This window comes from Festucalex cinctus, chromosome 20 (genome assembly GCF_051991245.1).
Source record: "Festucalex cinctus isolate MCC-2025b chromosome 20, RoL_Fcin_1.0, whole genome shotgun sequence".
NCBI classification, from domain to species: Eukaryota; Metazoa; Chordata; class Actinopteri; order Syngnathiformes; family Syngnathidae; genus Festucalex; species Festucalex cinctus.
The window spans coordinates 10,422,822-10,449,249 of record NC_135430.1 but is presented as its reverse complement, the minus strand read 5'-3'; the positions used below and the strand labels follow the sequence as shown (position 1 = coordinate 10,449,249).

The following is a 26,428-nucleotide window of genomic DNA, read 5'->3' as shown; positions in this document are numbered from 1 at the left end:
TTACCTGTATTTAGAAATATTCATTTTTAATCAAGGATTATCGCTACCCATCTCAAAAAGACAAAAATCTAAGCGCCACATGAACCTTTTGAATGTTTTCACCCTAATAAAAATGTGTACATGGTCATGTTAGAGCTGACTTGCCTTGACAGTGTTTACGCAAATTGTGCAAATAAGGCAAAAAACGTGACAAGTTAGCAGATCAAAAATGGCGCGGGTTAAGCACACTCCCTAACACTCCACTCCTGTTGACACGGTTGCAATGTTTTCTTATGCATATGCCACAAATGTGTTTGCTTAGAACCAGTTCAGTGTTTGCTCAATGTCACACACATCAAGTTTTTTTGTTTAGTTTTATGTTTTCGTCTCACACCGGGAAGAGAAATCTGAACTCGGGACAAGTCTGGATGGAATAACAAACGGTGATATATTTACACAGACATCACCTGGTTAAAAGGCGAAAGCGCAAGCTCCTTGCCTCGCCCCCGTGGCATAAAGTCACGGTACGGGCAATTTGTCTGCGTGCTCAGTAAGTGCGAGGTATTGGATATTCTCGGGCCGCTTCCTAATGAAAATAAAAGCTGGACACGGAGTGACATATCCTTGGTTCAGCGAAGCAGCACTGATGACAAAGGGAAATTCAAGACCGGGTCCAGTGCGATGTCAAAGCCCCTCTGACACATACTGCTGTCTGTTTGGATGGCAACAAAAATAAATTGCGGCTCGTATTGACGCAGTTTCAAGTTAAAAAATTGAGGTAAAAAAAATACCTAAATTACAACCTGATTGATATGGATTTTTCTCTCATATCATTATTATTTTTTTTTTTGAATGATCAAATCTTTTCTATCTTTTTCAGACCTTCCACACCCGGGTCACCACCTCTTCCAGCTCCTTCTCACAGGTAGGCATTACTGACCGTACGTTGCATGCTTTACAATAGCTATCACAGTTAATGATGTTATAAGGACGTTAATCCTTGTCATATCTATTTGTGTTACCAGTAATTGAATTTGTGTCGTATTTAACACATTTATGTGGGTGTATGATTACAAAAAATAATAATAATTAAACAAACCGTAGTTTGTGTGTAAAATAGTGATGTAACGATATCCAAATATCACGATACAATATTATCATGATATTGTGGGGTGGTTGGCGATATTTGAAAATGATCACAATATAGTAAAAAAAAAAAGAAGGGGGCTCATACTAATAAAAAAAACACAATATTGAGCTTTTGTACATAACAGCGATGCATATAAACCACCTGCAATCACTCATGACAATATTGAGGCACTTATTTGGTAATGCAAGCACACATTTATCGCTTCACAAGCAAATTAGGTTCCCCTTCATCTGACAATTAGCATAGATTTTAAACATAGAAGGGCCAAAACATCCCTAATGAAAATTAAATTGCACTAATGAACTAGCCACTAGATGGTGCTAGAACTGCACAAATGGAAATCAACCTGACTTTTTTAACAGATGTGTTCCTTTTAAATATTGTCAACATGACGACCACAATATTGTGGCAGTTTTAGTATCACGACATCACAATATTGCCCTTATCGTTACATCCCTAGTGTAAAATAATGACATCCAGGACGACGATTCCCCATACTGTTTGCATTGCTCATCTGAGGACTGCTTGTAAAATTACAAATCTGTATGTTTTGATTGTGGCCGGCTGATTAATTAATTATTATTTTTTTTTTTTTTTTACTTTACAAAATCATCTCGCGGGCCAGATTAAACCCATTTGCTGGCCTGATCCGGCCAACGGGCCGTATGACACCCCTGCCCTAAACAGTTCAAATTTCTATAGTGGCACCTTACAAATATTCTATTTTTTTTTTAATGCACAAATATGTGAAATGAATTATTTCACTTACAAGCAGAATAAAGGTGGGTCAATTTGACCGCCAAACACACTCTGACTTGAATCCATTGCGTTCCAAACTGTCATAAGAGTCCAAAGATGATCTTTTAATGATAAGCTGTCATGAAGCACAGAAAGAAAAATCTGAGAGTGCAGACAGATCCCTCAAGGTAAATTAGAAGCCAGTCAAGTGCTTTCAAGTGGCGAATGAAAGTTCAGCGAGAAGAACCAAAAACGTAACCATCAAATCAGCTACCTCGCTCAGCGATAAAAGTCAACACTTTCCTCCATGTGAAAAAAAAACAAAAAAAAAAACAGAAACTGTCTCACCTCGACGTGAGTGATCCAGACGATTTTGCTTCCAAACACAACAAGATGTTGTTTTGATTAGTACGTTCCGGAACAGTGTTTAGCCGAAGATGACACATTTATCCCTGATGAGACTACAGATTGTACTTTATGACCTGTGAGACGCACTCGGGGAAGGTCTCCGACAGATAGTTTATTACACTCTGACGGATCTCTGAAGGCTAAACAAGCACACTGTAGAGAGCTATATTACTCCCAATGAGCCATTCACTTTGACATGCGTTATGCACACAACATAGACGAACTAAAGGAGTTGAAAGTCACTAACTTATTCACTGATGTGAACGTTTGCGCGGTATTCGTTGGCCGGAATGTAACCGTGCACAGCAATTGACATATATATTCGTCAGGTACGTTTTTCAACGGAAGTAAGTAAGAGGGCCTCGCCTAGCTTGTCTGCAAAATTCAGGTTTGTCAATGCTCTATATTGACAAACAGATGCCTGTAGATGGCGACCCTGCATCACTTTGGATTTTAGATCAGCAGATTCCGCAGTGGATCATGTTGGAAGTTGGACGAGTTCAGTGTACGGTATACACCGGGTATACCGGTGTAAAGCCAAACATTTAAATAAACATTTTAATTATTTATTTATTTTTTTAATTAGCAAACCAAAATTATTTCGAAAACGCTAATGAACATTCAGTGTTTTCCATGGAAAACTGGGGGGGGTTAAATATATTTAGTGTTTTTGTTTCTTTTAATCCACAAATATGTGAAACTGCGGCTGCAGAACCGCATTAAAAAAGGCTTCTTTTTTACACATTATTCCGTAGAACAAGGATATTGACGTTAAAAAAAAAAACCACCCCACCACCCCCAAAAATTAGCCGATTTCTACCAATTTTTCTCTGTTTTAATGATAGACAAACACCAGTTCTTTGTCTAAGACACCTCTGGTTGCTTTTGCAACATGCTTCAGGTCATTGTTTAACGAGTTCTGAAGCATTTGGTCATCATAAGTGTAACCAAGTTTGTGGGACAAATATTTCTCCAACTCTGGGACAATTTAAACACAATCCTTCTTGCCTTTGTCAGATATAACGTGCTTTGTTTTGGCTTACGTTTTTTTTTAGGGTGTGTACATAGTCCGAGGGTGCACTGCGTTAAAAAAAAAAAAAAAAGTTGGGAATTTATTGTTGAAGGAAGCTTTGAGACCCTGGTGCAATCTTTAGAAAGAAAAACAGTGTGAAAACTAAACTTTGCATGCACGCTGAGGGATTTCCGGCTGAGCTCAGCAAATATTACTACTAACAATTTATTTGGATTTACTGGTGCTCGCGTCAAGTGGGAATGCCACTAAAACAGAATCAGCTGCACCCTAAATACCAATAGGTTTTGGTAATAAATTGTCAACACCCATCTAATGGCAGCATTTGTCAGGCTCTGGCCCAACTGTCGGGAAGCCGGGGTTCTGATTTGTGCAACCAGGACGCCCAGCAATGCGCCACTCCCCGGCCGCCGTCTCGTCCGCACAGCTGCCTCGCCTTGCGCAGTTGGGGTCAGACGACGAACTCCAGGGGCCCCCCCGGCTGCTGCCGTATGCACAGAGTCTGGCCCTCTACGCGTCAGACTCCTCGGGGGAGCGTCTCAAAGCAACGCGAGTCACCGGCAAACCCCCAGTAGTGAGGCCACGGAGACATTTGCGAAGCCGGGGAGTCCACACAACAAAAACACATTAGGCAAATGTCTGGGGTCAAACGTCTGTTTGAATTGGCCTGATGGAAGCCACTCATGTTGGGCCAGAGCCAAACTGCAGTCCGCTGGCTAACGATGGAAACAAAGGAGGTCATAATTTGCTTCGAGATATGTCACTGAAAGTGTAAAAGGATCATGCGCAGAGATGACTATCACATGTAAGTGGGGCAGTTACAGATGAACATGCATTGCCATCAAAGTGCGGTAGTTTTAGGTCTTTTTATCTCTGCAACACTGAGACTGATCCTGTTCATTTCAATGTAACATACTCGTAATGATAGGGCCAGAATGAATGAATATATTACAGGAATATACAGAAATGCTTAGGAGAAAAATAATATGCGGAAAAAATTGATACGACACATTGATACGAGTAACCCAACTTAGGAGCCGTCACGTCTGTATTTTTGTTTTGACTTGAGAATGTACACATGAGGTATGAACACTTTATGGTGACTTACTTCACAATAAGCAGCAGTTTGACATCTGCAGTGAACAATTCTTCACTCTTAATTCTGTTTCTCATCGTTCCCAGTAGGTTCAGTTCTCTGTCAAGCTAAACACAAAGACAATGCCACATTGAGTATTCTAAACAACTACATAGCTCTGCATTACAATGAATAGTCCGGTTAGCTAACAAATGCTAATGACATGCTAACGCTAGCATCGATAGTCGCGATTTTCTAATACTTTAATAAACTGGTATTTGAACAACACATGTAGACATATTATATAAAAAATACACACAGGCATATTGTATTCTTAATTCTCTACGAAAAATTACCAAAATGACCGTAACTTACTAAAGAGTAGCTATGGAGAAGAAGAGAGGTCTATTCTTCGTTTGTTTAGTCGACTGTACTATACAATACTGCCTCCATGTGGCCAAGGTGGGCACACCAGATACAGCATCATAAATGACGCGTTTTATTTGTCCTTATTAGAAAAAAAAAAACTAAATAAATAAATAAATAAATAAATAAAATTGTAAAAAAAAAAAAAAATTTGGCTTTAGTTTGACAACAGAAAAGTTAATTAATTAGCCAGCCACTCAATGATTAGCTGTGTCTGGAATTGTCTATTTTTTCTCAACATACCTTTTGAGATATAAATTTCGACTCAAACTTTTGCACATTCAAACTGCAACGGTAGTGAAGAAGGCTAAAATCACAACTCAAGTCATTTAATGTGGGTCTTGTGCATTTTAAATAATGATTAAGATGTATAGTGTTCCTTGTGAACTTCTCACATTCTTTAATACAGCAAATTCTCTGATTGGCATTTTGATGAGGGCTCCTACTGCGAGAGGAACTTATGCATTTGATTTATCGAGCGCCAAAAGCCCAGCACGTCTTTGCTTAGCCAAACACCAACAAAGAAATTCCATTCAAGGATTCACGCGCCAACATGAACATGACTTTTAGTTACTAGAGTTCGTTTGCTCTCAAAACGAGCATCCTCGGTGGGCCTTTTCTGTTTATCGGAAAGCAAGTGAGACTTTCTTCTACATTAATCAACGCTCAGTGCCAGTTAGAGAGCGAGAGAGTTAAAAATAGCAACAGCAAGCCTGCCATGGAAACAAGCGCCTCGCCGGCTAGCCGGGATTCGGTTACAGGAGTAGCAACTTTTTGTAGGTCAGGAAAAGGGGGGAAAAAAATGTGGTTGCCTGGGAAACAATGTGGAAGAAAAGAGCACGGAACAGGTAATGCCGGTTCACCGCAATTAAGAGCGCTCATTGAATGGGACTTATCGGGTGGGGGGTGGTTAGTAATTGAGGGGTTTGTTCATTGGCTGCAGCTGCACCTGGGCTAAAGGCACCTTGAAGAGCACCACAATAGAACAACATGTATGTAAGTTGCGACAAAAAAAAACAGAATTTACCATGCTAATACTGTTAGCAATTAGCCATTAGCCTAACTATTTGAGCCATATCCATGCATTCTTGTACTTTAATTTGAGATCTACCTACGACCTACCTGTTTTCTGGGTTTGGTCACGCAATGCGAGCCCGAAGGCACGTTAATGTTTATCTCAATCGACAGAAGAGGGTGGTACCAGACAAAATGGCGGAACCTTAAGACTGATGAAAAGGGATGATTATACTGCTTAATTTTTGTGCCACAAACACATTATTAACTCATTCACTCACATTCATTTTCACTGAAGCAACCCCATTCGCTCCTTGCTGTTTTACTGGATTTTAATGATTTTGCAAGGCCCACAGCATATTGTGTTCTGTTGCTATAAAAGCATGGAGACTCCCAAAAGAAAGATTAGAGTCTCTTCTTTCATCAGGGAAAAAAAAGGATTTTTAGCTTTTTCCGTTTTGCAGCAATTAGCATTCGAATATTGCAAAGTTTCATCATTATTCACAAATCTGTTTAAAACAGTGGGGAAAAGAGCTTTTTGCAACATGGTCCTGGTTGATCTCTTATACTCTTCTGCCCCCTGCTGGCCGTTTTTGTAATAACTCCCACTTTTTTCACCCTTTCTCTGTAGAGAGGCTGCATCAAAACCTGTATGCTCTAGCATAAAAAAAAACAAACAACAACAACAAAAAACAAACAAACGTATAAATACGTCTTTGGGAGCATAGTTATATTTAAAATAGAACGTATTTATACGTTTTTACGACCAAAGGAGTTACTAAGAATGCCATGTTTAGAATGGTAGGAGCACGTACAAGTCGAGCAAAAAATGTTCCCCGTTGCTTCTTTTTCTATATAATCACTAATTTAGTGAATAGTAACTAGTAGAAGAAGCATTGCAGCATGACTATGCAATTTACAAAACGACACCCAGGCTGAAACCCTGCCCGGCGCAATCCCCACACTCGCTGTGAATTATTCATCAGGACTGCAATGACATTCTTTTCACCTGACTTGACTGTAAAATTTTACCCTGTTCTGCTAGCCGACTACCAAACGTCGTCGAACGGGCTCACAGATGACAGAAACATCGGAACATCATTATCGTCAGATTTCTTCGCTTCCTTTTAGGTGTTGCGAATAAAATCCAGTCAAGCGCATTTTGGCACATTTTTAGAGGAGCGTGACATTTCTTTGGGGTCGAGAGTGGATGCTAATGAATCAATACGACTCTCGGTGTCCGATGACTCCCGAGCACTTTCGGCGAGCGCTTCCGACTCACCCCTTGGGCCTCGGCGTATCTCCAGCGCCATCGACGGCGGCAGATGCGGATGCACTTAATAAATTGCACCTTGAACAAAAGGAAGAGGTGATGAATTGAAAAAAAAAAAAAAAGGCCCGGCATGCATAATTCACGCCACCGCCTCTCTCGCTCAAATTGGCCGCTGTTAAATAATTCAAATTGATCTCATTAGGGCCAGTTTTCATTATGGGATAATGCAATTAAATGCAAAAGGGGGCCTCTGAGGGCCAACTGTGATATAAAGTTAATTGACCAAATATGGGAAGCTATATATATATATATATATATATATATATATATATATATATATATATATATATATATATATATAAGCCCATTGGAAGGGTAAAAATAGTTATCAGATCAGGTTAATGTGTTCTTGAAGGGTACAAGATGTACCTGATACAACACGGCAGTCAAATGGGAGCCATTAAAGACGAGAGGAAGAGCGTATCTATCTTAGCACTTAAGTACTCTAATTATCTCGCAGAGACACACTCGTACGCACACGCACCGCAACCAAGACACACACACGGACAGTATGATTCACCTCCAAACGACTAATGGCGGTTTCCTGCTGAGGGGGCGGATCACTTTTCAGTGTCTTACGTAAAGCGCCGCATTAAGCCCAAGTGTTAACTTTTAATTGTGGGAATGCTGAAGCGTTCCCACATACGTTATTGTGATTTTTATTCTCCACACTTTTTTTGCCGTGTAACATCTCCCACACAATACTTCCTATTTACACTATTCAAATTTCAAATTGCTTCAAAAATTCACGCCTCCAGGGGTATATATCGTCTGATTCCACATTACTTACAGTATTTGTACAATTTAACATTAAATATCAACTTTTCCCCATTCATTTTCAATGGGACAGACATTGAACTTTTTCTAAGTATCACTTTCCACGCACTCTTCCATACATATAACTTATCATCATTACCAGGTGTCTGATACTGCTCGTTGGCATAGTTGGTAAAGTGCATTGTCCAGTAACCAGGAAGTCATTATTTCATAATTTCTCTCTGAATTTACTTCATAAGCATTCCACATGCATTCAAATCTTAGCATTCAGCTTTCAGCATTCCCACGCAATTTCTCCAGAAATTGCACTTAGTCTAGTTTATGTTATCATTTTATAGTGTTCCCTCGTTTTCCACTGAGGTTATATTCCCAAGAAATTCCCTCAATAAATGAAATCCATGAAGTAGTTAGCTTTATGTTTTACATTTATTATAAATGTTTTAAGGCTCCAAAACTCTTCGCAACACAGTTTATACACTTTACTTATTTACATTTTCTCACATTTCTCTCTTTTTTAATTTGACCAAACAATTTCTTTAAATCAAACAAGAAAAAAAACTGCACCATTACAAGATAAAAGTCACAATATTTTGTTATTGTAAAATTAAAGGCTAAGGTACAACAACAAAAAATTGCACCAAAAACAATGTAAGCTTATTTAATAAATACAAAATAAAAAAAAATATTTTCAAATTTATTCCACAAAAATTGATAATATTGCAAAAATAATGCATATTTCTTATTACGACAAAATAATGAAACTTTGCTATCTAAGAGATTTCATTAAAACTGCTTAAAGGGATACTGTACTTATTTAGCCATTTTTGACAGTCAATTAATATTTTGCCTATAATAAATTTGATATTTTAATTATTTTTCATGTACAATTAGTCCCTTTAAAAATACATTTTGCAACTTGCTCTTGACTGAAAATGACATCACAAGGGGCTCAGGTAACCAATCACAGCTCAGTTTGTGAATGTCACATGATCAAACCTAGAAAACAGGTGAGCTGTGATTTGTTACCCGAGCCATTGTGATGTCATTTTCAGTTGACAGCAAGTTGCAAAATGTGTTTTTAAAGATACTAATTGTAGGTGAAAAATAATGAAAGTATCAAATTTATTACTGACAAAATATTCACTTTTTATTGCTATAATGGGGTAAATAAGTGAAGTATCCCTGTAATTTTACAAGCAAAAAAACAAACAAAAACATGACAAGTAAAGTAAGACAAACAAATAAAAACAAACCGTTAGCATTGCCTGTCATGTAGGATACCTCCACTCCAAACGTTAGCATTTTGCCTAAACAAGCACGTAATAAGTTTAACGCGTAATAAGCTGGCGACGGGGGATGGGCGGCACAATAAAAGAAAGGCACGCTGGCTTTTAAAATGAATAAAAATTGATTGCGTCCCAATAAAGAGCGAATGGGCCCAGTGTTAACTAGATTGCGCGTAAACGTCGCTGGCCGTCCCCGGGCCGCTTTATTGCGCGCTAATGCAATAGAGAACACTTAGCAATAAACGCGCCTCTCTGATGAGCTCGCCGAGGCTTTTCCAAGATGGGCCTGATGAAATTGGACGAATTAGATTTGAGCGAGCTGCTAATGACGCCTAAAACAAAAAAACAAAAAAAGAAAAAAGGGAAAATGTCCAAATAGAATTAGCTGGGCCTCCTCCTCCTTCTCCTGATCGCTAAATGCATCATATGTAAATTAGTGTCATTTGGAGAAATCTCCTCGCCCGCGAGGTAAGGCCTTCATTAGACGGGGACTTGAGCTAGAACTCCTCCAGGATCTCTAAAAGAGTTTTAGCGCACACAAGATGATAAATATATTTATTGCACAGATGCTTCATAACTATAATCTATAGCGCCAATATAAGGAGGAATATAAGGAGGTGCCTTTGACTTCGTCATACCAAAATAAAAAATGGCAGGATTCCCACTTTATTCTCAGAATTCTGACTTTAAAGTGAGAATTTTGACTTTAATCTCAGAATTCTGACTTTAAAGTGAGAATTTTGACTTGAAATTACAATTATGACTTTAATCTCAGAATTCTGACTTGAAAATAACAATTCTGACTCACCTCAGAATTCTGATATTAACTCATTCACTCCCAGCCATTTTCACAGAAGCAGTCCCGTTCGCTCCCGGCTGTTTTACTGGATTTTGACTGATTTTGCAAGGCCCACAGAATATTGTGTTCTTTAGATTAAAGTCTTTTCTTTCATCAGGAAAAAAAAGTATGTTTCTATCTGTTTCCGTTTTGCAGCAATTAGCATTAGAAGAGAGCTAAGTTTCATCAGTTTTCACAAATCTATTCAAAATTGTAAGTAATTGAGCTTTTTTTCTTGATGGCCCTGGTTGATCTCCTTTGCTCTGCTGCCACCTGCCGGCCGTTTGTGTAATAACTACTATTTCTGCAACCGTTCTTTGCAGTTGAGAGGCTGCATCAAAGCCTTCTATATGCTCTAGCATACAAAAAACAAAAAAACATATACATACGTCTTTGGGACACTTAGAACATTAAAAAAAACAACGTATTTATACGTTATTGGGAGCAAATGAGTTAAAGTAAGAATTTTGACTTCAATCACAGAATTCTGACTTTAATCTCAGAATTGTGACTTAAAAATGACAATTCTGACTTTAATCTCAGACTTGTGACTTTAATCTTAGAGTTCTGACTTGAGCGTGCGAATTCTGACTTTGTGACGTAGAGTTATGAATTGTAGGGGGAGTCAGAAAGTCATAATTCTGAGAATAAAGTGAGAATTCTCATTTTAAAGAATTTCTCTTCACTGGCCCTAATCCTCTTCCATAGAAAATAACTCTTTAGAAGAACAAACTTATATATGTAAAGCAAGATTCAAACCCAGTCCTCTGTGAGGAAGACGTGCCAACCACTTACGCACCGTTTCTGCCCCATGCTAACACCACTCTAATGCAATTCTCTCCACTTTAAAAGTCCAATTCAAATGTTTACACAATGAACAATGCCACTTTGTCGTGGAGGCGCAGACACGAAAATCCTGCAACCAATTATTCACCCCCACTGGAGGATCCTCCACTTAACCACTCGGCGACATCTCACACACTCTAACCTCCCGCCCGCCGCTCTTTCTGCTGTAAAAACAGACCTGTATGACAACTGCGGGAATTACACAGCGATTAAACGGGATCAGCCGGGTTTCTAATGCAAACAATGAGACCGTCTCGTTGGCTGGTTCGTATGTTTCCAGCAGGTAGGTCATTCACTTATCTGGCCCATTGTTCCTGCCTTCATCCCTGCTGAATAACGTGGCTTTGCCGCTAGATTTGCGTAGCTTTAGCTAAAACCTCCAGCAAATGTTTTTTTTTTGTTTTGTAGTGCACAATTCGCACACAAGGCAAGGAACATAACATTACAAGGACGATTTCTAACTGTGTATTAACTGACCGAATTGAAGCATGTAAACATTGAAAAATAGGGGGTCTCAAGATTGACCCCTGGGGAACCCCACAGGTCACAGCCATATGGTCCGAAACACAGCAATTTCAACAAAGCAAGTCCTCCCTTCAAATGAGGACTTCAACCAGTTTAAAGCGGTAGCAGAGAGCAGAAAATAGAAGAGCTGACAAATTTTTCAAGCAAAAGTTGCCAGTATTTGCATGCAAAATGCGGCTGTCACGTTGGCCAGACAGCTGACGCTACTGTAGCGCAAGACCGCATTGGGAGAGAGCCTGCTAAGTATTTTCTGGGCGTTTGACAGCAGGATCGCATATGGCTGGGCTGCAGCTGTGCGGGTATTTCCACTGTCCATAAGCACCTTCCTATTTAATGGGCTGGGAAAGCCACCATGCATGCGTTTGGATCCGAGGAGCTCGAAAGCATGAGGCCTGGGAGACGCACATGGCCCAAGACAGCGGTTTATCCACTCCAATAAGGAAATGTTGTAAAATGAACCAAACCCATCAATGCTTATAGGAGATAATAATACTGTACAAACTTGTCAAATTTTTTTTGTTTCCCGCAAAAAAAGGTCATAATAAAAGACAATCGTCCTAGTATTGGGAAAAAACAAAAAACAAAAAACAAAAAAAAAAACTGTATTTTTACGGGGGGGAAAAATCATGGAGTTCTATGAGTAAAATTGTAGTATTACGAGACATTTTGAATCTTCCTAGGAAAAAAAATTTACACGTTAAAATAAAGATGTAATAAGTTTGTAAAAAGTTGTGAATTATAAGATGAAGGGGAAAAAAAAATTGCGTTATAATGAGGCAAACGACAAAAAATAGAGTGAACGAAGTGCTTAAATTAGAGGAATAACGCAAATTTATGAAAATAAAATCATAATTCTATGAGGAAAAAAGTGTAGTGAATGAAATGTTATGAGAACAGAATCTTCATATTTGGGGATAAAATTTCAAATTAAGTTGTACTGTAGTTATGAAAATCGGGTTTTCTTAAGGAATAGTGCTGAAATAATTATATAACAAAATGGATATCAAAATATAAAAATTAATATGGCAAAAGTTGTTTTTTTTTTAAGTTGTGACATTATAAAGAAAGAATGTATGTGATAAATAAAAAGTTGCAATAAATGGTAATATAGCAAAAAAAATATTGTTATACCAAAAAAATATTTTGAGGAGAAAAACACTGTATGTCATATTATTATGGGGGGGGGGGAGATAATATGAAAGGATTAAAATTACAACGAAAATCTTTAAAAACCAAGAATAAATTCACATTATTAAGAGAAAAAAATATTATGTAATATCATGAGAATAGCCTATAACATGACACGACAATCTTGAGTAGCGATTTAGCCATTTAACATTTAGCCTAGCATAATTGTCTAAGTAATTTTTAGCTTAGTATCAAGATATTAATAAAAAGTTTTAATGAGTAGCCTCTGCTAAAAATTACAAAGTTCAGATCATGATACCTCTCCAAGGTTGAATGGAGGCAACTTGTGGAATTTGTTGTTGTTTTACGACAACGTTAATCTGATTATTTAGGCAACTATGCTAACAAGCTAACGATATGCGGACGCCACATCTCCAGTGTGCATCTTGAGGGCATCTGGCGACACATTACAGTCATTGCGCGTCCATCCTGGGACATAAATAACCCGACTAGGCCAGACCCACTGGTGCCCCTCGCCGTCTCTTGCCAACTACTAAATATATTTCCCGCATTCTGCACGACATTCCGATTCGACGCGATGCGTGCAGGGAGTTGACAGCGCGTGGGAATAAATAGCCGAGCCTTCAGACGTGTGTGTGACGCTTTTGCTTGGGGACAATTACGGCATCTCCGCTTGGCAGCTTTATCGCATGTCGATGAATTCTTGAGGCGTCAGAATGATGTCACACCTGCCATCTGTTCCGGCGGCAAAAACGGCCCGTGACAAGTTCCGGTGTAAATAAATATGGGGGAGCAACAACCAAGCTAATATCGTGCCCGCCACTCAATCTGCCTAATGGCAATATTGTTCCTTTGCTGACTTCAGTATAAAAGTCAAAGGTGGATAAATGCTACCAACATTACAGCTCAAGTTTGTGGAATGGCTACAAAATGAATTAAACTTGTATTTCAAGGAATCAGTGTATATTTTTAAGCCTAATGATGAAGATTTAAGCGTTTTTACTAACTTAAAAAAATGTAAACATCACAGCTCCACTTTGCCCTATCAAGCTGAGCCCCCATCTCCCACCCCACTTCAGCCGTGCATTTTTGACTCTGATGACGTAATACCACAGAGACAGGAAGACGGCAGTAAAATGAATGTGGCTATTTCATAAATAATAGGCAGAGGGGGAACAAAAAAGATCAACAAGGTATAAATTGTGATCATTCATTGGCGGGCAGGACTAAGACAACACTATAAGTCACCTATGAAAAAACTCAAAATGAGCAAACAGAACTTGATTGTGTTGTTTTATTTGGCCCTCGTTTGTCACTAAGGTGGTCTTGCGGCCCACCTGCACGCGGTACTGTAAATTACGCACCACGGGACCTAATTGCCCGCGTCAGCCACGTTGCTATAAAAACGGCGAGCGCAGCGCTAGCTCTATTGTTAGACACTTCATCAAGGCTAATGTGATTTATTTGCTTGTGGCTGCAAATTCGTATGGGGAAAAAAAGAAGCCAGAGTACGCGAACAACGATACCGATGCTGATATCAAGCTAGCATCACAGACTGGGAGTTGCATGATAGATAGATAGATAGATAGATAGATAGATAGATAGATAGATAGATAGATAGATAGATAGATAGATAGATAGATAGATAGATAGATAGATGGAAAACAACATATTGAAGATAGCTAGTGACGAAATCTAGCAAGATAGCTAGCTAGCGAGATAGCTAGCTAGCAAGATAGCTAGCTAGCAAGATAGATAGATAGATAGATAGATAGATAGATAGATAGATAGATAGAGAGATGGAAAACAACATATTGAGCTAGCGACGAAATCTAGCAAGATAGCTAGCTAGCGAGATAGCTAGCTAACTAGCAAGATAGATAGATAGATAGATAGATAGATAGATAGATAGATAGAAAACAAGCTATTGAAGATAGCTAGCGAGCTAGCAAAGATAGATAGATAGATAGATAGATAGATAGATAGATAGATAGATAGATATTACACAGCATATGTGTATATTCTATAATTCACTGTCAGAAGTAGCCAGACTTCTACGGCACAGTCCCACTTCCTGCTCTATGGTTACCATCACACTAAGCTTCTGCGGTTAGCGTCTGCAGTCATTTTTCAGTCTAATTATTTCCTTTTTTGCAGCACACCGCAGCTGACAGTGATGGATCGCAGGTTAAATATGAGCATTTTTGTCCACGTATATGTTGGACACGCTCGGCGTACACTCACTCCCGACCAAACACGAGCTCGGAAAGATTTCTCTGCTTTTCCCATTCCACTTTGTCTTCATTTTCTCTCCCTTCGGTGATGTATCGCAAAAGCGCATCGCCGAGACAGAAGTGTAGCTTGTGCGCCGTCGTGATTACGCCGCATGGTGTAACTGTATAAAGAGCCGTGATTGGATGTTTTCTTTGTCCAAGCTGTCAAATGAAAGTCCATCACGTCTGACTTAATGTCAATTCAAGATGCTTTACAGTATGTTTGTGTATAGTGAATCATAATTACTCTGCTCACCTCTGTATAGAAATCACACAGGGTTGTCTCATAATTCTGAGCTACTAAATTTGAAGGAGTCTTTTGATTGATTATGAAGTTCCTGTCCTCAAGATTTTTTTTTTTTTCATGGTCACATAAAATGGAAAGTGCCATTGATTTGGATATTTGAATAAAACGGTGGCACATGATTACAGATTCAATGTGCCTGACATTAATCTTATCATAAAAATGTGATGATATATCATAAAACTACCTTCCAACAGGTGTTTTGGTTTTGTTTTTTAACATGCTGACAGGTTGCTGTAAAAGTTTAACAGCGGTGTGCAGTATAAAACAAAAACAAAAAAAACAACCTCAAACGCTAACATTTTTATTTAGAAAAAAAAAAAGATGGAAGACACAAACCAGATGAAGACAATTGGGAATTAATGATGCACAACATTTTCAGGCGCTCCAAGGACACCAGTCCAAGCATGTGTTGCTGCTTGTGAAATAGACTTATGATTGGTTGTCAAGTTGTGTTATTTTTGGGGGGAGGAAAAAGTGTTTTGTTGGAAAAGAAACATGCCCTATCATTATTATTATTATTATTATTATTATTATTATTATTATTATTATTATTATTTTAGAAAAAGCTAATTTATTTATGGCGTTTTAAAGTCGGATTTTAGTTATATTCCAGTTGAGAAAAAATGTTTATTTTTTGAAAAAAAAAAATTGTGTCAAGGGAGAATTGTATTTATTTATTTATATTTATTTAAGTGAACCTTTATTTAACCAGGTAAAAATGTTTGAGAACTAATTCTCATTTACAAACATTAATTGCAATGTAACTTTGCGAAACTTACATTTCTTCCCAACAATATTTGTTGGGGTGCATTTTTCTGTTGAAAAATTGTGTGTTTTTGCCATCTCTTCATTTGACAGTTTGGGCAACCCTGCTTTGAGAGTAATTGGCTGTCAAGTGAGAGGCGGTTTGGTGGGGTACCAAGTCCAGAAATTAATGAATCCAAATAAGCAAAGTCGTCCAAATGTGGGGCCGTGCATGCGCGGCGGAGGCACGCAACATGGCAAACGCTGCCCGTTTGAAGTCTGGAATGTTTTGGCTGACTCAAAGCAGGCAACTTGAAGTGGAAGGGGGGATCATCCCCACCCCACACCCGCCCTCTTACCCTTGGGATTTTCACCATTTTCATACAGGATGTGAATGGAAATGCAGGACTGAAAGAGAGTTGAGGGAGAAAATGTAGAATGATCATAAAACATCATGAAACAATGATCAATCCATCCAAAAAAAAAAAAAAAAGTCACACAGCAGCCTTGTGTTATTGTATTAGGATGATCAATAAGTCTGTTTTGCATGTTGTCTGGGATGTCAAAGGGATCTGGTTGCTTGTCCGGACATAAAACACCACCTATGGAGTAGAAGGATGCAGCCGTCTTGTTCAGCTTAATGGCTGTTAAGCGTCTTTTATTGTGCAAGAATGTCACGGCTCAGTGGTGAAGCAGTATTTATTAATAACAGTCAGAGCCCACGCGATGTGTTTCTCATTGCTTTCTTCCTTCCTGTCGGCTCGGATCGCCGGCAGTGGACAAAAGCGCACAAGATGTGTGCGCTCTTTGTTTTCAAAGCAGGGACAGACCTCACTAAAACAACTTTTTTTTTTTTTTTTTTGCTACACTGCAACCGATGAGGTTATTACATTATTTGGTGGAAGCTATAGACTTGTTGGTTTTAGAAGGATTTGGGGATTTTTGGGTGAGACTTTTGAAGGATTTCTGATTGCAGGTTGAGACTTTGTCAATTGAGAGTTTGGGATTGCTGGTGCAGTTTTTTTTGGAAGGTTTAGGAATTGGTGGTTGAGGGTCCTGTTGATTTTTGAAAGATTTTGAGATGAGTTGTTTAACACATTCATTGCCAGACCAGCAAAAAAAATCATTTGACGTATTTTTCCGTCAATGGCAGTGAATGAGTTAAGATTTGGGGTTTTTTAATTTGAGATTTTGGAAAGTTTTTCCAATTATAGTTAGTCAGGTAGATTTTTAAAGATTTTCGCAAGATTGTCAAGAATAATTGTCAAGATTGTCCGTTTAGATTTAGGGATTGTTGGTTGAGATTTATGAAAGATTTGGAGGTTTGTTGGATGAGGTTTTTGAAAGATGTTTGCGTTGTTTGTCAAGATTTTTGAAAGGTTTGGTGATTTTCATGTGAAGACAGAATTGTGTTACTTTTACAAAGATTTGGGGATTTTTTTATTTTTTATTTTTTATTTTTGAAGAATTATCTCATTGTGGATTGAAACTTTTTCGAGTGAGACAATGTGATTGTTACTGGTATTTGAGTTTCTTGAAGAGGAGGATTTTTTTTCTTCTTCTTCTTTTTTGAGGGTCCTGTTAATTCATGAAATATTTTGAAATTGTTGTTTGAGATTTTCAGGAACAATTTCCCAATTGTTGGTCAGATTTTATTCAATATTTTTCAGATTTTCTTTCATGACTTTTGAATTTAGAATCATTTTGAAAGGGTTTTGTTAGTTGAGATTTTTGAGAGATTTTGTCATTTTTGGTCTGCTAAAGATTGATTGGTCAAGATTTTATTATTATTTTTTTAATTTGGAAATTTTTGGTTATGATGATTTTTTTTAAGTTATAGAATTTATTGATTGTTCAAGATTTTTTTTTAAAATACATTATATGATAATTTTGAGGTGAAAATCCTGTAGATTTTTGCATTTTCATTTATACTTTATTTTTTTTAAACTATTTTGGGATTGTTCAAGATTTTTTTTTTTTTTAAGGATTTTGGTCTTTTTGTGCGAGGAAAAAACCCCCCGAGTAAAATAGCAAAATGAGTTTGTAGCATAGAGAAACGGTAGTCCCTCAGCCGCCGCCTCCTCACTCGATCCATATGCCGGGCTCGGAGGCAGGAAATCACCACAATTGACTGTAATCATGCGAGGGCCCGTGTAGCCCATTAGAGAAGTCCTGCTGGAACTGATTGGCCGCCATTAGCGAGAATGAGAGTCACGCGCAAATATGCCTTCCAACCATCATCACCAAGCGCACCTCACGAGACATCATTTCAGCCAGTATCAAAAGATTAACTCTCCGTGTGTGTCGTGGTGGTTTTTATTTTGGTGGGTTTCTATTTCCTGTTTTGGGGTTAGCAGTACTTGGCTTGATAGGACTCAGGTCCAGCGGTCAAGGCTAGAGGAATTTAGGAATGATTGATAAAAAATTCATGGAAAACTTGGGATAGTAAATTGAGATTTGCAAAAGGATTTGTGATTTTTGGGTGAGGTAAGAATCATGTTTTGGTGATTTTTGGTATCAGGCAAGATACCGATTTTAGAATTTTCACTTGAGATTTTAGAAAGATTTTGTGATTATGATGGGAGGTAAGAATCCTGTTTGTGTTTTGTTTTGTTTTGTTTTGTTTTGTTTTGTTTTGTTTTGTTTTGTTTTGTTTTGTTTTGTTTTGTTTTGTTTTGTTTTGTTTTGTTTTGTTTTGTTTTGTTTTGTTTTGTTTTGTTTTGTTTTGTTTTGTTTTTTGGTTGGAGGCAAGATCCCTAATGATTATTTCACTTGTCAGAGATTTTTGAAAGATTTTTTTTTTAATCTTTCAAGTGAGGTGACAAATTGACAATCGTGCTGATTTTTGGGCTGTTATTTGAAGCCAGAGTCCTGATTACATTTTTAAAAGTCATTCCAGATTTCAAACTATTTTAGAATTATTGGTCAACATTTTGTTCAGTTGTGGGTTGAGATTTTTGAAAGATTTTTTTATCATCATCTTCATTGATTTCTTTATTTTTGCGATTGTCGGCCATGTTTTGAAAGAGTTTGCCAACTTCCGATAAGGAGGTTGAGACCTAATCCATTTTAAATTTTCAGTCAAGACTTTTGGGGGAAGATTTCTGATTTTTTGGTTAAGATTTTTGTATGATTTTAGTGGAGTTGCTCAATGCAACAAGAATTATGTCAATTTTTGAAGAATATTGTAATTATCAGCCTCTGCAAAGGAAGTATGATCCAGCAGCTTTTTACTGATGCACATCCAAATATGTAGATGCCTGACCGGCGCTTGAACCACGCAGGAATTTTTGTTTGCTTCCGCTGCCTTGCGCTACGCTAATTCACCAACGTTTTTCTCTGGACCGCAAGTAGGTTTCGGACTCTTCTAACAACAGCAATGTTCTTGGGGAGGCTGAGGCAGCCGTTGTTTGACAAGTTGGTGGCTTTGTTTCACCAAAACCGTAATAACACCTTGGCCCCGCCCCTCCCACCACTCGTACAACTAGCGTGCTAGTTCTAGTCCTCTGTCACAAGCAGAAAAAAAGGGGTTTCCCCCGGTTATAAAAACAGATGCCGGTTTGGCTCGTGGGCCCGAGCTCGCAGGAATTTTGATGGTTGTTTTTTGGTTGTCCCCCCCGTTTGAGACATAATTGGAGAGAGGAAACGAGACGGGCGACAGCTGATGTGGTTTTGGTCCGGAGGGAATCGACATCTGACTGTGATTGAGAGAAGCAATGGCGCTCTTGCAAAGCTTTGAGTAGATCGTGCGTTAAGCAAATACAAGGAGTGCAGTAGGTCCTGTAAATTACATGTTTGCTGCTGTCATGCTTTAACGTCGGGCTTAAAATATGTTGTTGTTGTTTTTTTTTTTTACTTTTCATGACGCAGGTAAGGCTCCGCCTCCCCTGTCTCCCCTGATCACACTTTTTCAAGGATGCTTTCAGGTCCATACAACAGACACTGCAAAATGCACGCCAAGTCTTATATAGTGTCTGCTGGCGTAGTTCAATTCCTTGATTTGTATCCCCTCCCACTCCTTCCATTCGCCTCCCACACGATTCCCAGGTCAAGGGGGCTCGACGAGACATGTCTGCTCTACTGTGATGCCATATGGTTATCCACTCAAGGTGTCCAGCCAAACAATAGGCTTACAACAAGGTTCGCTCTTAAAACACAATTTCCCACTGATGGCTCTCTCTCTCGCTCTCTTTCTTTGTATGAGTCATCCAGTGCAATCACAGGCCGAAAGTAAACACAGCAAATGAGACGCTGATTGCATCACGACGGCACGGCTTGACGTTTTATGAGCATCGTCAGCCACCTTTGGAGTAACATGGAGATGATGTTTATGCGTGGCGGCGTTTTGCTGAAGTGCTCATGTTTGGACTGTAAACACGCCCGATATCGCAGTGATGTCAATCCCACGGGCCGCTGTGTAATGTATTACATATGACTTGTTCCTGACACTTTTATTTACTTATTGTATTATTTACACAAACATATTACTAGAGCCAGTCATTGGAAGAAAAAAAATCCTTGCGATTTTTTAAAAATGTATATTACCACTCTACTTTGTATTTTAATTGTATTAATTATTTTTACTAGTTATTGTCATTTTTCTGTCATTTACATTTTTTATTTAAAGCTAAATTATGTAATTTGTTTTGTTAAAAAGTCAATTCCACCCAAGCAGCTCCTAGAGATGAAACAATGCTGAATAAGCTCATTAATATCTTGCCTGTATTTTTCATTATTTGATCATTTATATTGCGAGTCAACAGGCAACATTTCCGCTCTGGCTTGTTTAATGGCACACTGAAAATGATGACATCATTGAAATGACACACTTTACCGAGTAATATGCATTTATAAAAATTTAACTTAATATTTTTTGTAGCAGAAAATAATCAGACAATAATGACAGTGTAAATGAAAACAATAAAACGAAAACATTGACTCTTTTCTTGGGCATAGTTGCCCAACAAGGTGCCTGATGTAAAATATATGAAGCTCAAAAACAGCAATAATAGGAATGATTTGCCTGTTTGTGTTTTACTGCCGTAAATATTTCTGTCAAATATCTCCATCACAAATGTAAACATGCTTCGATCTATAAACGAAACAATAACTGCCGCAAATGAAGTGCTCACATTTTCCCGATAACCTATAGCGGCCCAACAAGATGCCTGATGTAAAATACATGAAGCACAATAATAGGGAATTACTTTCATCATAAATGTAGACATGCTTTGAAGTAAAAAAAAAAACATTTCTATCTGATATCTTCATCATAAACGTAAAAAAAAAGTCCACATCTTCTCGAGGAGCTATAGCTGCCCAACAAGATGCCTGATATAAAATACACAAAGTTTAGCACCAAACAATGCAAAACCACAAAGCGCATCAATTGTAGGGAATGTATAACAATTTCCAATTGCTGCTCCGCATCCCATGTGACTGACGGTGTGCCAAGGTAGAGGACTGAGGGAGTTTATTGAGTCGAGGCGATGCGGGCAAGGGATGGATAGCATCAGCTAGCTCCCCTAGGCTAATGGAGGAGTTGATCCTATTAGAGGCCCTCAGACCCTCGCTCTCCACTCCCGCAGCCCTAATGGCCTCCCTCTCCTCCCCACTCGTCTTCATCATTCCTTCCTGGACGCTGATTCCCAGGATCAATAATCCTCATCCTTCTCTCAACGTGTCGTAAATCACGAAAGAAAGCGACTCCAGCGAGCCGGCCGGGGTCAGGCGGAAAGGTGAGGACAGCTTTAAGGGCCCCGGCCCAGTAACATCCTCCGTGTTGTTCTTCTTCAGCGCTGACTTAAAGGATGGATGAAAGGGAGGGCATAAATTAGGATGCGCCATTAAACTGTCAACAGCAGCACATATGCACTTTTCGCATGTGCCCAAACAAATAGAGGCCAGCAAATATAACATAATACTACTGTATGCCCTCCATCGCAGGTTCCGAGTTTGTAGTCTCTATTTTGTGGATTTTTTTGTAGTTATGACTCAATTTTGTTCTTATCTTGCCTATTTTTTTTCCTTTTAATTAAAAAAAGAAAAAAAAAGAAAAGACATTTATGCGGCCCCACAAGTCTAAACATGGCATATTGCGTTTGTGCCATGTGAATTAAGCAGTAAAACCCACCTGTATTTATCCATCTCAGGGGCGGCCATTTTGTCACTTGCAGTCGACGAAAAATGACATCACAGTGCCTAAAAGCTCAGGTAATGACCAACCCATTTTCTGGATTGGGTCATGTGACATTTACACCATTTTTTCCTTGACTTCCCCTTATTAACAAAAACATTTTAAAAACAGTATTTTACTACAGTTTTTTTTTTTCAAGTGAAAAGCATATTTATTCTTTTTCAATCACTGTCAAGTGTTGCCAGGCAGAATTTGGAAGAGCACAATTTTCCCACATCACAGGAAAGGAACAAGAGGAGAAATCACAGTAATGGAAAAAAACAACAACTCAAAAGTACATTTTTAAAAAATCAGTATGCTAAACAAAATCATTCCGGAAGTCTTTTTTTTTTCAGCGCAGCGCCCTCTGGTGGAGCTTACCACACAATCGTAATAAACAAGCCTCCTCTTCTTCTTATCGCATTTGCACATCAAAATCCTTTGGAGCGGTGAGAACGGCAAACTTCCTTGAAAGGCTCACTGTTACCTGCCCGCTGGGGTAGAACCCGCGTCGGCTGCGTCTGCCCTTTCCCATGCTTCCTCCCGACGGCCGGACCCCCGCGAGCGGCGGCAGGACAGAGGGGACACCTGTTCAGTCGCCATGTGAAATCTCATTCTTCTATTGAGAGACGGGAATACGGATGGGGGGGGGTCTAGCGATAGGGCACCTCGATGGCAGGAAACCGGAGAACGCGGTTAGACGAGTCCACCACAATTTGCCTCTTTTCACAGGCCGATTAGCCGTGCTTGGCCAGAGAAATGCTGCACTTCTTTATAACGTTCTCTCTGAGGGGCACTCAAGGACAACATTGACGAAATCCAACGGCTTCATCTGTATTTAGATGGAGACAACTTTTATCTAAGCGGAGACTCAGGGCCACTGCAACAAAATGGAGACTATGGATTCTATTCGTGCACAAGCCAAATTTCTTTCCCAAAATAAAGAAGCATGCTAAAGTTAGCCACCCTATTAATGCAGCAGTGTACTCCAGAGTGTCCACTTTACTGCAATAGCCCTTATTCTCCTTGTGGATAATAATTCTTTTTTATTTGACCATTAGTCCATAGAAAATAAAAGAACCACATTAAAGTTGTCCATTGCTGTTTGTTAGTGTGTCTCATTCCAGTTGATACATTCAATGCTGCTTGGGTTTTGTTGTCATATTTGACTCCATAGTCTCCACTTTGCTGCAGCAGCTCGTTGTTTGGTCGTCCTCAGTCTCTTCATCACCGCAATATTTGATGTTGAAGTGACAAAAATAAACACACATACTAAATTTAGCTTTACCCAGTTGCTGCAGTAGTGACCTCCAAAATCTTGCTGCAATAATCCTTATTCTCTTCTTGGATCAAATTCAGTATAGCATTTTGCATTTTAGTAAATACTATATAAGAATTACATTCTCATCCATGTTTTTTGTTTGCAAGTGTGTGTCATTCTGACTGTTGTTTGTTAATTCTTGTAGTATTGGACCTCTCAGTCTCTACTTTAATGCAATAACCCTTATTCTCCTTTTGGATAAAAAATAAAGAAAGAAATAATTGTGCGATTAGTCTTTAGTAAATACATGAGCCGTAATCTCGTGAATTGTTTTTGTTGTAGTATTGGGCTCCTGAGTCTCGACTTTGCTGCAACAGCCCTTATTCTCCAATTGGATAAAAATTACAATTTTTCTATTAATTTCTAGTACAAACAACTGGGTTCTCATCCATGCTTTTTGTTTGTTAGTGTTTCTTGTTCCGACTGAAGCTTGGATTTTCTTGTAGTATTGAACTCCTCAGTTTCCACTTTGCTGCAACAGCCCTTATTCTCCTCTTGGATATATATATTTTGTTTTATTTGACATTTAGCTAACAGGACACTCTCTTTCTCCTCCATTGTTGTTGTTTGGTAGCATGGTATTAATTTTGACCAGTGCGGCTTAGCTGCTTGTTGTTTCTGATTTCATACCTCAAAAGATGAAACTTATTGACAAGCAGGCCATTTGGAGGAAAGACTTCAAAGTGTGCGCCCCCAAGCATCAAGTGCCTGATCAATGACACAGGTGGGTGCACATATCTCTAAACTGCTCATTAGGTACAAATTTGTGTGACGGCCGCTCGCCTCCATTCATAAACGCGGCCCAATGTTAACAGCTCATCACTCATTTGCATGTGTCATCCGTGACCCCCGCATATACGGAGAGTGGGGGCGCGCCATTCAAAACAACTCCCGATCCCCTCTCGGCTTCATTTGCACTGACCCACAATGCAGTATTTTCTTAACACGAGCAGCAGGCCGCTTTGATGTTATCTGCCTATCCAAACAGCCACGGAGGACGGCGGCCATTAATCACTGTGAAGCCTGCGAGGGCCCGCTCATAAATCGCCTGGCCGCTCCTTAAACAGGAGAGGCCCCCAGGGGTGCGCCCGCACCATTTATCAACGCTCGCCTCCCTTTCTGGATGAAGTAAAACTCATCCGGGATTGATACTGCAGGGGTATACTCGACAGTCTCCATTTTTTTCCCTCCCCGCCGCTGCCCTCAGTCTTCTATCGGATTCAATTTGTCTCATAATGGCCGCCTCATCGTCGGAGATGGATGACACAGGTGGCTGCAGAAGAAAAATACGGGTAATAAACTAAACAAAACATGTGAAGAACACCTATAGCTATAATGATTTTTTTTTTAAATACAGTATTTTGGTTTCTGTATTGGATATGCTGTCTCGCTTTTTTGCGACTTTTGTTGTTGTTGTTTTTTTGTAAAGTCCAAACTGTTTTAGTCTGCCCATCGTCTATTTTGGGTGTAGTTCCACTGCTGACCATTAGATGGCGGCACACTATTCAAGTTGAGAAGGTGTCAATTTGAAAAAAGAAGCAAGAAACCAGGAAGTATTTTAAGCTTGGCCTAGTTTTTGCTGAAGATTACTGAATGTGAAATCATCTGTATTAATGTCAACACATAGAGGAATCTATACATTGTTACACTGTTTGTACAATATTTTTCTCTTATCCATAGCTCTTGCTCAATCTCAAGTGTAGTTGAAGTAGAAATCGACCTGAATACAGTAAACGCAATAATACTTCTAAACAGTAATTACAGGAGTGGAAATCCTCTCATTGTGTCACAAAAAGCCAAAGCGAGGTAAATACGCAGCGTTAATCCTTTGATGCTGGCTTAAATGAGCTCTAGTGAGGTGGAAGTTTTATTAGAATGGAGAGGGGACCTCACGTAATGCTGCAGGAAGAGCATTGTTGGAGCACCATCAAAGGAACCTTCTCCCCATTAAGCAAATCGCAGACCATAAACACAGCAAGTCAAATGCTCCCACCTCAATCCAAATGTTTTAAGACTTGTTCCGACAGAAGTGCATGCATTTAGAATATTTTTTAATTAAATTGGGTCAAATTTAACTGTTCATTTTGTTGAAACGTGATCTCGCTTTTTCACAATCTTTTTTTTTTTTTTTGTCCAGTTGTAACTCAATTTTGTTGTTTATTTCGAGTGTAATTACACTGTTGTCCACTGGATGGCGGCACTATCAGGTTTAATGCTTTGTACGTTTGAAAGAAGACGAGTGAAAAAAAAAAAAACACAGGAAGTATTTCAAGTTAATTTTTGCTGAAGAGTAAAAGCAGGGGTGTCTAAACTTTTTCATTTGAGGGCCACATACAGAAAATCAGAAGGACGCAAGGGCCACATAATGTTATGAAGAGAAATTGTGTTTAGTCCTAAAAATTGTACAAATAATTTATTTGTGCTTTTACATATTTAGAAAAATACTACAGTATAAAAAAACAATTTATTTTTAATATGGCAATAGGATTATTATAGTTTTGGAATTTTTCATCTCAGTTAGTTTTTATTAGTTTTCAGGGTGGTTCTGTTAGTTTTTATTAGTTTAGTTCTTTAAAAAATGCTTAATTTTAGTTTAGTTTGTTAGTTTCAGTATTAGTATTAGTTTAAAAGAAATGTGTATTACTTGTGCGCAATATTTAAAAAACACCAACGTCATCTGAAGGTGCTTTTCTATTGGCTGCTGCTAGATGATGTCACATACTTACAAACGTCATTATTCCAGTTTATATGAAAATAAATCGACTAAAAAGCACATTTAAAATCATCCCCAAAGGCTCGTGCATTAAATTAATTACCAAAGACTAAAACGAAGGACATATTTGCTATAATTATAGTTAGTTTTAGTAAGTTTTGTAAACATAAAATGTAGTTTCAGTTAGTTTTCGTTTTTTAAAAAGCATTTTCGTTTTTATTTTATTTTATTTCGGTAACAATATTGTTTTTTGAATTTTTGTTTTAGTTTTTTCATTAGTTTTAGTTAACTAAAATAACCTTTAATGGCACCTGTTTTTCG

At 38.6% G+C, this 26,428-nt stretch overlaps 1 protein-coding gene across 3 annotated transcripts in view; it reads right to left on the bottom strand.

The window, feature by feature from the left end:
• eya1 (EYA transcriptional coactivator and phosphatase 1) overlaps window positions 1-4,816 on the bottom strand; it is a 53,010-nt gene extending 48,194 nt beyond the window's left edge. For all 3 annotated transcript variants that reach the window (XM_077509311.1, XM_077509309.1, XM_077509313.1), the window contains exons 1-2: window positions 4,756-4,816; window positions 4,414-4,508 (exon numbers count right to left, since the gene is read on the bottom strand). The gene's annotated coding sequence lies outside the window, so the exon portion shown is untranslated. The remainder of the gene's footprint in view (window positions 1-4,413; window positions 4,509-4,755) is intronic.
• Between the last annotated feature and the right edge of the window lie 21,612 nt (window positions 4,817-26,428).